We start from the raw sequence: 12,537 nt of genomic DNA, 5'->3' as shown, positions 1-12,537 counted from the left end.
GGAGAAAGCGGAGGAAGTGGACCAACTGTAAGAAGCGGAGCAAGTGGCGAAGTGGACGAAGTTGACGAAGCGGGGGAAGCGGAAGAAGGGGAGGAAGCGAAGGAAGTGGAGAAAGCGGAGAAAGTGGAGGAAGTGGAGGAAGTCTACGAAGTGGACGAAGTGGACGAATTGGGTGAAGTGGACGACGTTGACGAAGTTGACGAAGCCGTGGAAGCGGAAGAAAGTGGGGGAAGTGGACGAATTGGGTGAAGTGGACGAAGCGGAGGAACTGGAGGAAGTGGCGAAGTGGACGAAGTTGATGAAGCGGAGGAAGTGGAGCAAGCGGAGGAAGTGAAGGAAGTGGACGAAGTTGACGAAGTGAACGAAGTGGACCAATTGGACAAAGTGGAGGAAGTGGAGGAACTGGACGAAGTGGGCGAAGTGGACGAAGTGGACGAAGTGGACGAAATGGACGAAGTTGACGAAGTAGACGACGTGGAGGAAGCAGAGGAAGAGGAGGAAGCGGAGGAAGTGGAGGAAGGGGAGGAAGGGGAGGAAGGGGAGGACGTGTACGAAGAGGACGAAGTGGACGAAGTTGACGAAGTCTACGAAGTGGACGAAGTAGACGAAGTGGACGAAGTTATCGAAGATGACGAGGGGGAGGAAGTGGAGAAGTGGACGACGTCGGCGAAATGCATGAAGTGGAGGAAGTGGAGGAAGGGGAGGAAGTGGAGGAAGCGGAGGAAGTGGAGGAAGCGGAGGAAGCGGAGAAAGTAGAGGAAGTGGAGGAAGTGGACAAAGTGGAGGAAGTGGAGGAACTGGACGAACTGGACGATGTGGACGAAGTTCACGAAGTTGACGAAGTGGAGGAAGTGGAAGAATTGGACGAAGTTGACGAAGTAGACCAATTGGACGAAGTGGAGGAAGTGGGCAAAGTGGGCGAAGTGGACAAAGTGGACGACTATGACGATGTGGACGAAGTTGACGAAGTGGACGAAATGGACGACGTGGAGGAAGTGGAGCAAGTGGACGAAGCGGAGGAAGCGGAGGAAGGGGAGGAAGGAGAGGAGGTGTACGAAGTGGACGAAGTGGACGAAGTGGAGGAAGTGGAGGAAATGGAGGTAGTGGAGGAAGTGGAGGAAGTGGACGAAGTGGACGAAGTGGACGAAGTTGACGAAGTGGACAAAGTGGACGAAGTGGAGGAAGTTGACGAAGTGAAGGAAGTTGACGAAGTGGATCGAGTGAAGGAAGTGGAGGAAGTAGGCGAACTGGGCGAAGTGGACGAAGTTGAAGAAGTTGACAAAGTGGACGAAGTGGAGAAGTGGAAGAAGTGGACGAAGTTGAGAAGCGGAGGAAGCGTAGGAAGCGGACTAAGCGAAGGAAGTGGAGGAAGCGGAGGAAGTGGAGGAAGTGGAGGAAGTGGAGGAAGTGGACGAATTGGACTAAGTTGACCAAGTGGACCAATTGGAGGAAGTGGCGAAGTGGGCGAAGTGGGCGAAGTGGACGAAGTGGAAAAAGTTGACGAAGTTGACGAAGTGGACGAAGTGGACAACGTGGAGGAATGGAGAAAGTGGAGGAAGCGGAGGAAGGGGAGGAAAGGGGAGGAAGGAGAGGAAGTGTACGAAATGGACGAATTGGAGGATGTGGAGGAAGTGGAGGAAGTGGAGGTAGTGGAGGAAGTAGAGGAAGTGAACGAAGTGGACGAAGTGGACGAAGTGGACGAAGTGGACGAAGTGGACGACGTTGACGAAGTGGACGAAGTGGACAAAGTTGACGAAGTGGACGAAGTGGACAAAGTTGACAAAGTTGACGAAGTGGACGAAGTTGACGAAGTGGACCAAGTGCGGGAAGTGGAAGAAGTGGAGGAAGTGGAGGAAGTGGAGGAAATGGGCGAAGTGGACGAAGTTGAAGAAGTTGACGAAGTGGACGACATGGATAAAGTGGAGGAAGTGGAGGAAGTGGAAGAAGTGGAGCGAGTGGCGAAGTGGACGAAGTTAGCCAAGTGGAGGAAGCGGAGGGAGCGAAGGAAGTGGAGGAAGCGGACGAAGTGGAAGAAGTGGAGGAAGTGGAGGAAGTGGGCGAAGTGGACGAAGAAGACAACGTGGAGGAAGTGGAGGAAGGGGAGGAAGTGGAGGAAGGGGAGGAAGTGGAGGAAGTGGAGTAAGTGTACGAAGTGGACGAAGTGGACGAAGTGGACGAAGTGGACGAAGTGGACGAAGTGGACGAAGTGGACGAAGTGGACGAAGTGGACGAAGTGGACGAAGTGGACGAAGTGGACGAAGTGGAGGAAGTGAAGGAAGTGGACGAAGTTGGCGAAGTTGACGAAGTCTACGAAGTGGACGAAGTGAATAAAGCGGACGAAGTTGAAGAAGTGGACGAAGTTGACGAAGTGGATGAAGTGGACGAAGTGGAGGAAGTGGACGAAGTTGACGAAGTGGACGAAGTGAACGAAGTGGACTAAGTGGAGGAAGTGAAGGAAGTGGACGAAGTTGACGAAGTTGACGAAGTTGACGAAGTCTACGAAGTGGACGAAGTGAATAAAGCGAACGAAGTTGAAGAAGTGGACGAAGTTGACGAAGTGGATGAAGTGGACGAAGTGGAGGAAGTGGACGAAGTTGACGAAGTGGAGGAAGTGGACGAAGTGGAGGAAGTGGCCGAAATAGATGAAGTGGAGGAAGTGGAGGAAAGGGAGGAAGTGGAGGAAGCGGAGGAAGTGGAGGAAGCGGAGGAAGTGGAGGAAGTGGAGGAAGTGGATGAAGTGGACGAAGTGGACGAAGGGGATGAAGTGGACGAAGTTGACGAAGTTGGCCAAGTTGACGAAGTTGACGAGGTTGGCAAAGTTGACGAAGTGGACGAAGTGGACGAAGTGGAGGAAGTCGAGGAAGTGGATGAAGTTGCGAAAGTGGAAGAAGCGGAGGAAGTGCAGGAAGTGGATGAAGTGGAGGAAGTGCACGAAGTTGACGAAGTCGACAAAGTGGACGAAGTGGACGAAGTGGACGAATTTGACGAAGTGGACGAAGTTGACGAAGTGGATGAAGTGGACGAAGTGGAGGAACTGGACGAAGTTGACGAAGTGGAGGAAGTGGACGAAGTGGAGGAAGTGGCCGAAATAGATGAAGTGGAGGAAGTGGAGGAAAGGGAGGAAGTGGAGGAAGCGGAGGAAGTGGAGGAAGCGGAGGAAGTGGAGGAAGTGGAGGAAGTGGATGAAGTGGACGAAGTGGACGAAGGGGATGAAGTGGACGAAGTTGACGAAGTTGGCCAAGTTGACGAAGTTGACGAGGTTGGCAAAGTTGACGAAGTGGACGAAGTGGACGAAGTGGAGGAAGTCGAGGAAGTGGATGAAGTTGCGAAAGTGGAAGAAGCGGAGGAAGTGCAGGAAGTGGATGAAGTGGAGGAAGTGCACGAAGTTGACGAAGTCGACAAAGTTGACGAAGTGGACGAAGTGGACGAAGTTGACGAAGTGGACGAAGTGGACGAAGTGGACGAAGTTGACGAAGTGGACGAAGTTGACGAAGTGGACGAAGTGGATGAAGTTAACGAAGTGGAGGAAGTTGACAAAGTGGAGGAAGTTGACGAAGTGGACCAAGTGCACGTAGTGGAGGAAGTGGAGGAAGTGAGCGAAGTTGGCGAAGTTGGCGAAGTGGACGAAGTGGACGAAGTGGACGAAGTTGACGAAGATGACGAAGTGGAGAAAGCGGAGGAAGTGGACCAACTGTAAGAAGCGGAGCAAGTGGCGAAGTGGACGAAGTTGACGAAGCGGGGGAAGCGGAAGAAGGGGAGGAAGCGAAGGAAGTGGAGAAAGCGGAGAAAGTGGAGGAAGTGGAGGAAGTCTACGAAGTGGAGGAAGTGGACAAATTGGGTGAAGTGGACGACGTTGACGAAGTTGACGAAGCCGTGGAAGCGGAAGAAAGTGGGGGAAGTGGACGAATTGGGTGAAGTGGACGAAGCGGAGGAACTGGAGGAAGTGGCGAAGTGGACGAAGTTGATGAAGCGGAGGAAGTGGAGCAAGCGGAGGAAGTGAAGGAAGTGGACGAAGTTGACGAAGTGAACGAAGTGGACCAATTGGACAAAGTGGAGGAAGTGGAGGAACTGGACGAAGTGGGCGAAGTGGACGAAGTGGACGAAATGGACGAAGTTGACGAAGTTGACGAAGTTGACGAAGTAGACGACGTGGAGGAAGCAGAGGAAGAGGAGGAAGCGGAGGAAGTGGAGGAAGGGGAGGAAGGGGAGGAAGCGGGAGGACGTGTACGAAGAGGACGAAGTGGACGAAGTTGACGAAGTCTACGAAAAGGACGAAGTAGACGAAGTGGACGAAGTTATCGAAGATGACGAGGGGGAGGAAGTGGAGAAGTGGACGACGTCGGCGAAATGCATGAAGTGGAGGAAGGGGAGGAAGTGGAGGAAGCGGAGGAAGTGGAGGAAGCGGAGGAAGCGGAGAAAGTAGAGGAAGTGGAGGAAGTGGACAAAGTGGAGGAAGTGGAGGAACTGGACGAACTGGACGATGTGGACGAAGTTCACGAAGTTGACGAAGTGGAGGAAGTGGAAGAATTGGACGAAGTTGACGAAGTAGACCAATTGGACGAAGTGGAGGAAGTGGGCAAAGTGGGCGAAGTGGACAAAGTGGACGACTATGACGATGTGGACGAAGTTGACGAAGTGGACGAAATGGACGACGTGGAGGAAGTGGAGCAAGTGGACGAAGCGGAGGAAGCGGAGGAAGGGGAGGAAGGAGAGGAGGTGTACGAAGTGGACGAAGTGGACGAAGTGGAGGAAGTGGAGGAAATGGAGGTAGTGGAGGAAGTGGAGGAAGTGGACGAAGTGGACGAAGTGGACGAAGTGGACGAAGTTGACGAAGTGGACAAAGTGGACGAAGTGGAGGAAGTTGACGAAGTGGAGGAAGTTGACGAAGTGGATCGAGTGAAGGAAGTGGAGGAAGTAGGCGAACTGGGCGAAGTGGACGAAGTTGAAGAAGTTGACAAAGTGGACGAAGTGGAAGAAGTTAACGAAGTGGAGGAAGTGGAAGAAGTGGAGCAGGTGGCGAAGTGGACGAAGTTAACGAAGTGGAGGAAGCGAAGGAAGTGGAGGAAGCAGAAAAAGTGGAGGAAGTGGAGGAAGTGGAGGAAGTGGGCGATGTGGGCGAAGTGGACGAAGTTGACGAAGTGGACGAAGTGGATGACGTGGAGGAAGTGGAGGAAGGGGAGGAAGCGGAGGAAGCGGAGGAAGCGGAGGAAGCGGAGGAAGCGGAGGAAGCGGAGGAAGCGAAGGAAGTGGAGGAAAGGGAGGAAGGGGAGGAAGGGGAGGAAGTGGAGGAAGTGGAGTAAGTGGACGAAGTGGAGGAAGTGGACGAAGTGGAGGAAGTTGACGAAGTGGACGACGTGGAGGAAGTTGACGAAGTGGACGAAGTGGACGAACTTGACGAAGTGGACGAATTGAAGAAGTTGAGGAAATTGACAATGTTGACGAAGTGGACGAAGTTGACAAAGTGGAGGAAGTGGACGAAGTGGAGGAAGTGGACGAAGTGGGCGAAATTGAAGAAGTGGGGGTAGTGGAGGAGGGGGAGGAAGTGGACCAAGTGGACGAAGTTGACGAAGTGGACAAAGTGGAGGAAGTGGAGGAAGCGGAGGAAGTTGGCCAAGTTGACGAAGTTGACGAAGTTCAGCAAGTGGATGGCGGGGACGAAGTTGACAAAGTGGAGGAAGGGAAGGAAGCTGAAGAAGCGGAGGAGTGGACGGAGTTGACGGAGTTGACGAAGTGGACGAAGTGGACAAAGTGGACGAAGTGGACGAAGTGGATGAAGTGGACGAAGTGGACGAAGTGGACGAAGGGGACGAAGGGGACGAAGTTGGCCAAGTTGACGAAGTTGGCAAAGTTGACGAAGTGGATGAAGTTGACGAAGTGGAGGAAGTCGAGGAAGTGGAGGAAGTGGAGGAAGTTGCGGAAGTGGAAGAAGTGACGAAGTGGCGAAGTGGACGAACCGGAGGAAGTGCAGGAAGTGGACGAAGTGGACGAAGTGGACGAAGTTGACAAAGTTGACGAAGTGGACGAAGTTGACAAAGTGGACGAAGTGGACGAAGTGGAGATAGCGGAGGAAGGTAGGAAGCGGAGGAAGCGAAGGAAGTGCAGGAAGCGGAGGAAGGGCAGGAAGTGTACGAAGTGGAGGAAGTGGAGGAAGTGGACGAAGTGGACGAAGTGGAGAAAGTTGATGAGGTTGACGAAGTGGATGAAGTTGACGAAGTGGACCAAGTGTAGGAAGTGGAGGAAGTAGGCGAAGTGGGCGAAGTGGGCGAAGTGGACGAAGTGGAAGAAGTTGAAGAAGTTGAAGAAGTGGACGACGTGGAGAAAGTGGAGGAAGTGGAAGAAGTGGAGCAAGTGGCGAAGTGGACGAAGTTAACGAAGTGGAGGAAGCGGAGGGAGCGAAGGAAGTGGTGGAAGTGGGCGAAGTGGATGAAGTGGACAACGTGGAGGACTACGAAGTGGACGAAGTGGACGAAGTGGACGCAGTGGACGAAGTGGACGAAGTGGACGAAGTGCAGGAAGTGGACGATGTGGCGAAGTGGACGAAGTAGACGAAGCGCAGGAAGCGGAGGAAGCGGTGGAAGTGGCGGAAGTGGACGATGTGGGCGGAGTTGACGAAGTGGAGGAAGTGGATGAACTGGAGAAAGTGGAGGTAGTGGAGGAAGCGGACGAAGTTGATCAAGTAGACGAAGTGGAGGAAGTGGTTCAAGTGGAGGAAGTGGACAAAGTTGGCGGAGTTGACGAAGTGGAGGTAGTGGACGATGTTGACGAAGTGGACGAAGTGCACGAAGGGGACGAAGATGACGAACTAGACGAAGTGGACGAAGATGACGAAGAGGACGAAGTGGACGAAGCGGAGGAAGTTGAGGAAGCGGACGAAGTTGACAAAGTGGAGGAATTGGAGGAAGTGGATGAAGTGGACGAAAAGTGGACGAAGTGGACGAAGTGCAGGAAGTGGAGGAAGTGGACGATGTGGCGAAGTGGACGAAGTGGAGGAAGCGGAGGAAGTGGTGGAAGTGGCGGAAGTGGACGATGTGGGCGGAGTTGACGAAGTGGAGGAAGAGGAGGAAGTGGAAGAACTGGAGAAAGTGGAGGTAGTGGAGGAAGCGGACGAAGTTGATCAAGTAGACGAAGTGGAGGAAGTGGTTCAAGTGGAGGAAGTGGACAAAGTTGGCGGAGTTGACGAAGTGGAGGAAGTGGACGATGTAGACGAAGTGGACGAAGTGCACGAAGGGGACGAAGATGACGAACTAGACGAAGTGGACGAAGATGACGAAGTGGACGAAGTGGACGAAGCGGAGGAAGTTGAGGAAGTGGACGAAGTTGACAATGTGGAGGAATTGGAGGAAGTGGACGAAGTGGACGAAGTGCAGGAAGTGGAGGAAGTGGACGATGTGGCGAAGTGGACGAAGCGGAGGAAGCGGAGGAAGCAGTGGAAGTGGCGGAAGTGGACGATGTGGGCGGAGTTGACGAAGTGGAGGAAGAGAAGGAAGTGGAAGAACTGGAGAAAGTGGAGGTAGTGCAGGAAGCGGACGAAGTTGATGAAGTAGACGAAGTGGAGGAAGTGGTTCAAGTGGAGGAGGAAGTGGACAAAGTTCGCGGAGTTGACGAAGTGGAGGAAGTGGACGATGTTGACGAAGTGGACGAAGTGCACGAAGGGGACGAAGTTGACGAACTAGACGAAGTGGACGAAGATGACGATGTGGACGAAGTGGACGAAGCGGAGGAAGTTGAGGAAGTGGACGAAGTTGACAAAGTGGAGGAATTGGAGGAAGTGGATGAAGTGGAGCAAGTGGAGGAACTGGAGGAAGTGGACGAAATTCAGGAAGTGACGAAGTGGAGGAAGTGGAGGAAGTGGAGGAAGTGGAGGAAGTGGACGAAGTGGCGAAGTGGACGAAGTTGAAGAAGTGGAGGAAGTGGACGAAGTTGACAAAGTTGACGAACTGGATGAAGTTGACGAACTGGATGAAGTTGACGAAGTGGACGATGTGGACGAAGCGGGCGAACGGGACGAAGTTGACGAAGTGGACGAAGTTGACGAAGTGGATGAAGTGGACGAAGTGGGGAAGAAGTGGACGAAGTGGATGAAGTGGAGGAAGTGGAGGAAGTGAAGGAAGTGGAGGAAGTTGACGAAGTGGAGGAAGTGGCGAAGTGCCGAAGTTGACGAAATGAATGATGTGAAGGAAGTGGAGGAAGTGGAGGAAGTGGAGGAAGTGGAGGAAGTGAACGAAGTGGATGAACCTGACAAAGTTGACGAAGTGGACAAAGTGGAGGAAGAAGTGGATGAAGTGGAGGAGGTGGAGGAAGTGGAGGAAGTGGAGGAAGTTGAGGAAGTGAGGGAAGTGGAGGAAGTGGAAGAAGTGGACGTAGTGGAGGAAGTGGACGAAGTTGACGAGGGTGACGAAGGAGACGAAGTTGACCAAGTGAAGAAGTGGACGAAATGGACGAAGTTGACGAAGTGGAGGTAGTGGACGAAGTGAACGAAGTTGACGAAGTTGACGAAGTTGACGAAGTGGCGAAGTGGACGAAGTTGAAGAAGTGCAGGAAGTGGACGAAGTGGACAAACTTGACGAAGTGGAAGAAGTTAACGAAGTGGACGATGTTGACGACGTGGACGAAGTGGACGATGTGGAGAAGGGGACGAAGTGGACGAAGCGGAGAAGTGGACGAAGTGGAGGAAGAAGTGGACGATGTGGACGAAGGGGACGACGTGGAGGAAGTTGACGAAGTGGACGAAGTGGATGAAGTTGGAGAAGTGGAGGAAGTGGAGGTAGTGGAGGAAGTGGACGAAATTGACGAAGGTGACGAAGTAGATGAAGTTGACGATGTAGAAGAAGTGGACGAAGTTGACGAAGTGGACGAAGTGGACGAAGTTGACGAAGTGGACGAAGTGGAGAAAGTGGACGAACTGGACAAAGTGGCGTAGTGAAGGAAGTGGACGAAGCTGACGAAGTGGGGAAGTGGACGAAGTTGAAGAAGTGCAGGAAGTGGACGAAGTTGACAAATTTCACGAACTGGATGAACTTGACGAAGTGGACGAAGTTGACGAAGTGGACGAAGTTGACGAAGTGGATGAAGTTGACGAAGTGGACGAAGTGGACAAAGTGGACGAAGTGGACGATGTGGACAAAGAGGACGAAGGGGACGAAGTGGACGAAGTTGAGGAAGTGCACGAAGTTGACGAAGTGGACGAAGTTGACGAGGTGGACGAAGTGGAGGAAGTGGAGGAAGTTGAGGAAGTGGAGGAAGTGGAGGAAGAAGTGGAGGAAGTGAAGGAAGTGGAGGAAGTGGAGGAAGTGGACGAAGTGGTGAAGTGCCGAAGTGGACGAAGTTGACGAAATGAACGGTGTGAAGGAAAATGAGGAAGCGGAGGAAGGGGAGGAAGTGGACGAAGTGGATGAACTTGACGAAGTTAACGAAGTGGAGGAAGTGGAGGAAGTGGGTGAAATGGGCGAAGTGGACGAAGTTGACGAAGTGGAGGAAGTGGAGGAAGTGGAGGAAGTGGAGGTAGTGGAGGAAGTGGACGAAGTAGACGAAATGGACGAAGTAGAAAAGTGGACGAAGTGGACGAAGAGGGCGAAGTGGACGAAGTTGATGAAGTTGACGAAGTGGATGAAGTGGAGGAAGTTGACGAAGTTGAAGAAATGAACGATGTGAAGGAAGTGGAGGAAGTGGACGAAGAGGATGAAGTTGACGAAGTTGACGAAGTGGAGGAAGTGGAGGAAGTGGGTGAAATGGGTGAAGTGGAGGAGCTGGAGGAAGTTGACGAAGTGGACCAAGTGCACGTAGTGGAGGAAGTGGAGGAAGTGGGCGAAGTTGGCGAAGTTGGCGAAGTGGACGAAGTGGAGGAAGTGGATGAAGTTGACGAAGTGGAGGAAGTGGAAGATGTGGACGACGTGGGCAAAGTGGAGGAAGTTGACGAAGTGGAGGAAGTGGAGGAAGTGGAGGTAGTGGGGGAAGTGGACGAAGTTGGTGAAGTTGACGAAGTCTACGAAATTGACGAAGTGGTCGAAGTGGACGAAGTTGACGAAGTGGAGAAAGTGGAGGAAGTGGAGGTAGTGGACGAAGTTGACGAAGTGGACAAAGTGGACGAAGTTGAAGAAGTGCAAGAAGTGGACGAATTTGACAAAGTTGACGAACTGGATGAAGTTGACGAAGTGGACGAAGTGAACGAAGTTGATGGAGTGGATGATGGGGACGAAGGGGACGAAGTGGACGAAGTTGGCGAAGTGAACGAAGTGGAGGAAGTGGCGAAGTGGAGGAAGTGGACGAAGTTGAAGAAGTGCAGGAAGTGGACGAAGTGGACGAAGTTGACAAAGTTGACGAACTGGATGAAGTTGACGAAGTGGACGAAGTTGACAAAGTGAACGAAGTTGACGGAGTGGACGATGATGACGAACGGGACGAAGTGGACGAAGTGGAGCAAGTGGACCGAGTGCAGCAAGTGGAGGAAGTGGAGCAAGTGGAGGAAGTGGAGGAAGTGGACCAAGTGGAGCAAGTGGACCGAGTGGCGAAGTCGACGAAGTTCAGGAATCGGAGGAAGCGAACAAAGTGCACGAAATGGACAACATTGATGAAGTGGATAAAGTTGACGAAGTGGAGGAAGTGGACGAAGTGACCAAAGTCGAGGAAGAGGGGCGAAGTGGGCGAAGTGGACGAAGTGGAGCAAGTGGAGGAAGTCGAGGAAGTGGAGGTAGTGGACGAAGTTGACGAAGTGGATGAAGTGGACGAAGTTGACGAAGTTGACGAAGTGGACGAAGTGGAGGAAGTGGAGGAAGTGGAAGAAGTTGGAGAAGAGGACGAAGTGGGAGAAGTGGACGAATTTGACGAAGTGGACGAAGTCGACGAAGTGGACGAAGTTGACGAAGTCGCCGAAGTGGAGGAAGTGGAGGAAGTGGACGAAGAGGACGAAGTGGACGAAGATGACGAAGTTGACGAAGTGGACGAAGTGGACGAAGTGGAGGAAGTGGACGAAGTCGAGGAAGTTGACGAAGTGGACGTAGTGGATGGAGTGAACGAATTGGACGAAGTGGAGAAACTGGAGGAAGTGGCGAAGTGCCGAAGTGGACGAAGTTGAAGAAAAAAAACGATATGAAGTAAAGCGAGGAAGTGGACAAAGAGAGATGAACTTGACGAAGTTGACAAAGTGGAGGAAGTGGAGGAGGTGAACGAAGTGGATGAACCTGACAAAGTTGACGAAGTGGACAAAGTGGAGGAAGAAGTGGATGAAGTGGAGGAGGTGGAGGAAGTGGAGGAAGTGGAGGAAGTTGAGGAAGTGAGGGAAGTGGAGGAAGTGGAAGAAGTGGACGTAGTGGAGGAAGTGGACGAAGTTGACGAGGGTGACGAAGGAGACGAAGTTGACGAAGTGAAGAAGTGGACGAAATGGACGAAGTTGACGAAATGGAGGTAGTGGCGAAGAGGACGAAGTTGAAGAAGTGCAGGAAGTGGACGAAGTGGACAAAGTTGACGAAGTGGAAGAAGTTAACGAAGTGGACGATGTTGACGACGTGGACGAAGTGGACAATGTGGACGAAGGGGACGAAGTGGACGAAGTGGAGAAGTGGACGAAGTGGACGAAGTGGAGGAAGAGGTGGACGACGTGGACGAAGTGGACGATGTGGACGAAGGGGACGAAGTGGACGAAGTGGAGGAAGTTGACGACGTGGACGAAGTGGATGAAGTTGGAGAAGTGGAGGAAGTGGACGAAATTGACGAAGGTGACGAAGTAGAATGAAGTGAACGATGAAGAAGAAGTGGACGAAGTGACGAAGTGGACGAAGGGAGAAAGGGACGAACTGGACAAAGTGGCGAAAAGAAGTGAAGAACGAAGCGGGGAGTGGACGAAGTGGACGAAGTTGAAGAAGTGCAGGAAGTGGACGAAGTTGACAAAGTTCACGAACTGGATGAACTTGACGAAGTGGACGAAGTTGACGAAGTGGATGAGATTGACGAAGTGGACGAAGTGGACAAAGTGGACGAAGTGGACGATGTGGACAAAGAGGACGAAGGGGACGAAGTGGACGAAGTTGACGAAGTGCACGAAGTTGACGAAGTGGACGAAGTGGAGGAAGTGGAGGAAGTTGAGGAAGTGGAGGAAGTGGAGGAAGAAGTGGAGGAAGTGAAGGAAGTGGAGGAAGTGGACGAGTGGTGAAGTGCCGAAGTGGACGAAGTTGACGAAATGAACGTGTGAAGGAAAATGAGGAAGCGGAGGAAGGGGAGCAAGTGGACGAAGTGGATGACTTGACGAAGTTGACGAAGTGGAGAAGTGGAGGAAGTGGTGAAATGGGCGAAGTGACGAAGTTGACGAAGTGGAGGAAGTGGAGGAAGTGGAGGAAGTGGAGGAAGTGGAGGAAGTGGAGGAAGTGGAGGAAGTGGAGGAAGTGGAGGTAGTGGAGGAAGTGGACGAAGTAGACGAAATGGACGAAGTAGAAAAGTGGACGAAGTGGACGAAGAGGGCGAAGTGGACAAAGTTGATGAAGTTGACGAAGTGGATGAAGTGGAGGAAGTTGACGAAGTGGACGAAGTTGAAGAAATGAACGATGT

The sequence above is a fragment of the Vigna umbellata genome, chromosome 3 (genome assembly GCF_029865625.1).
Source record: "Vigna umbellata cultivar VRB3 chromosome 3, Vumbellata_1.0, whole genome shotgun sequence".
NCBI classification, from domain to species: Eukaryota; Viridiplantae; Streptophyta; class Magnoliopsida; order Fabales; family Fabaceae; genus Vigna; species Vigna umbellata.
Note: the sequence above shows the minus strand (reverse complement) of the source record.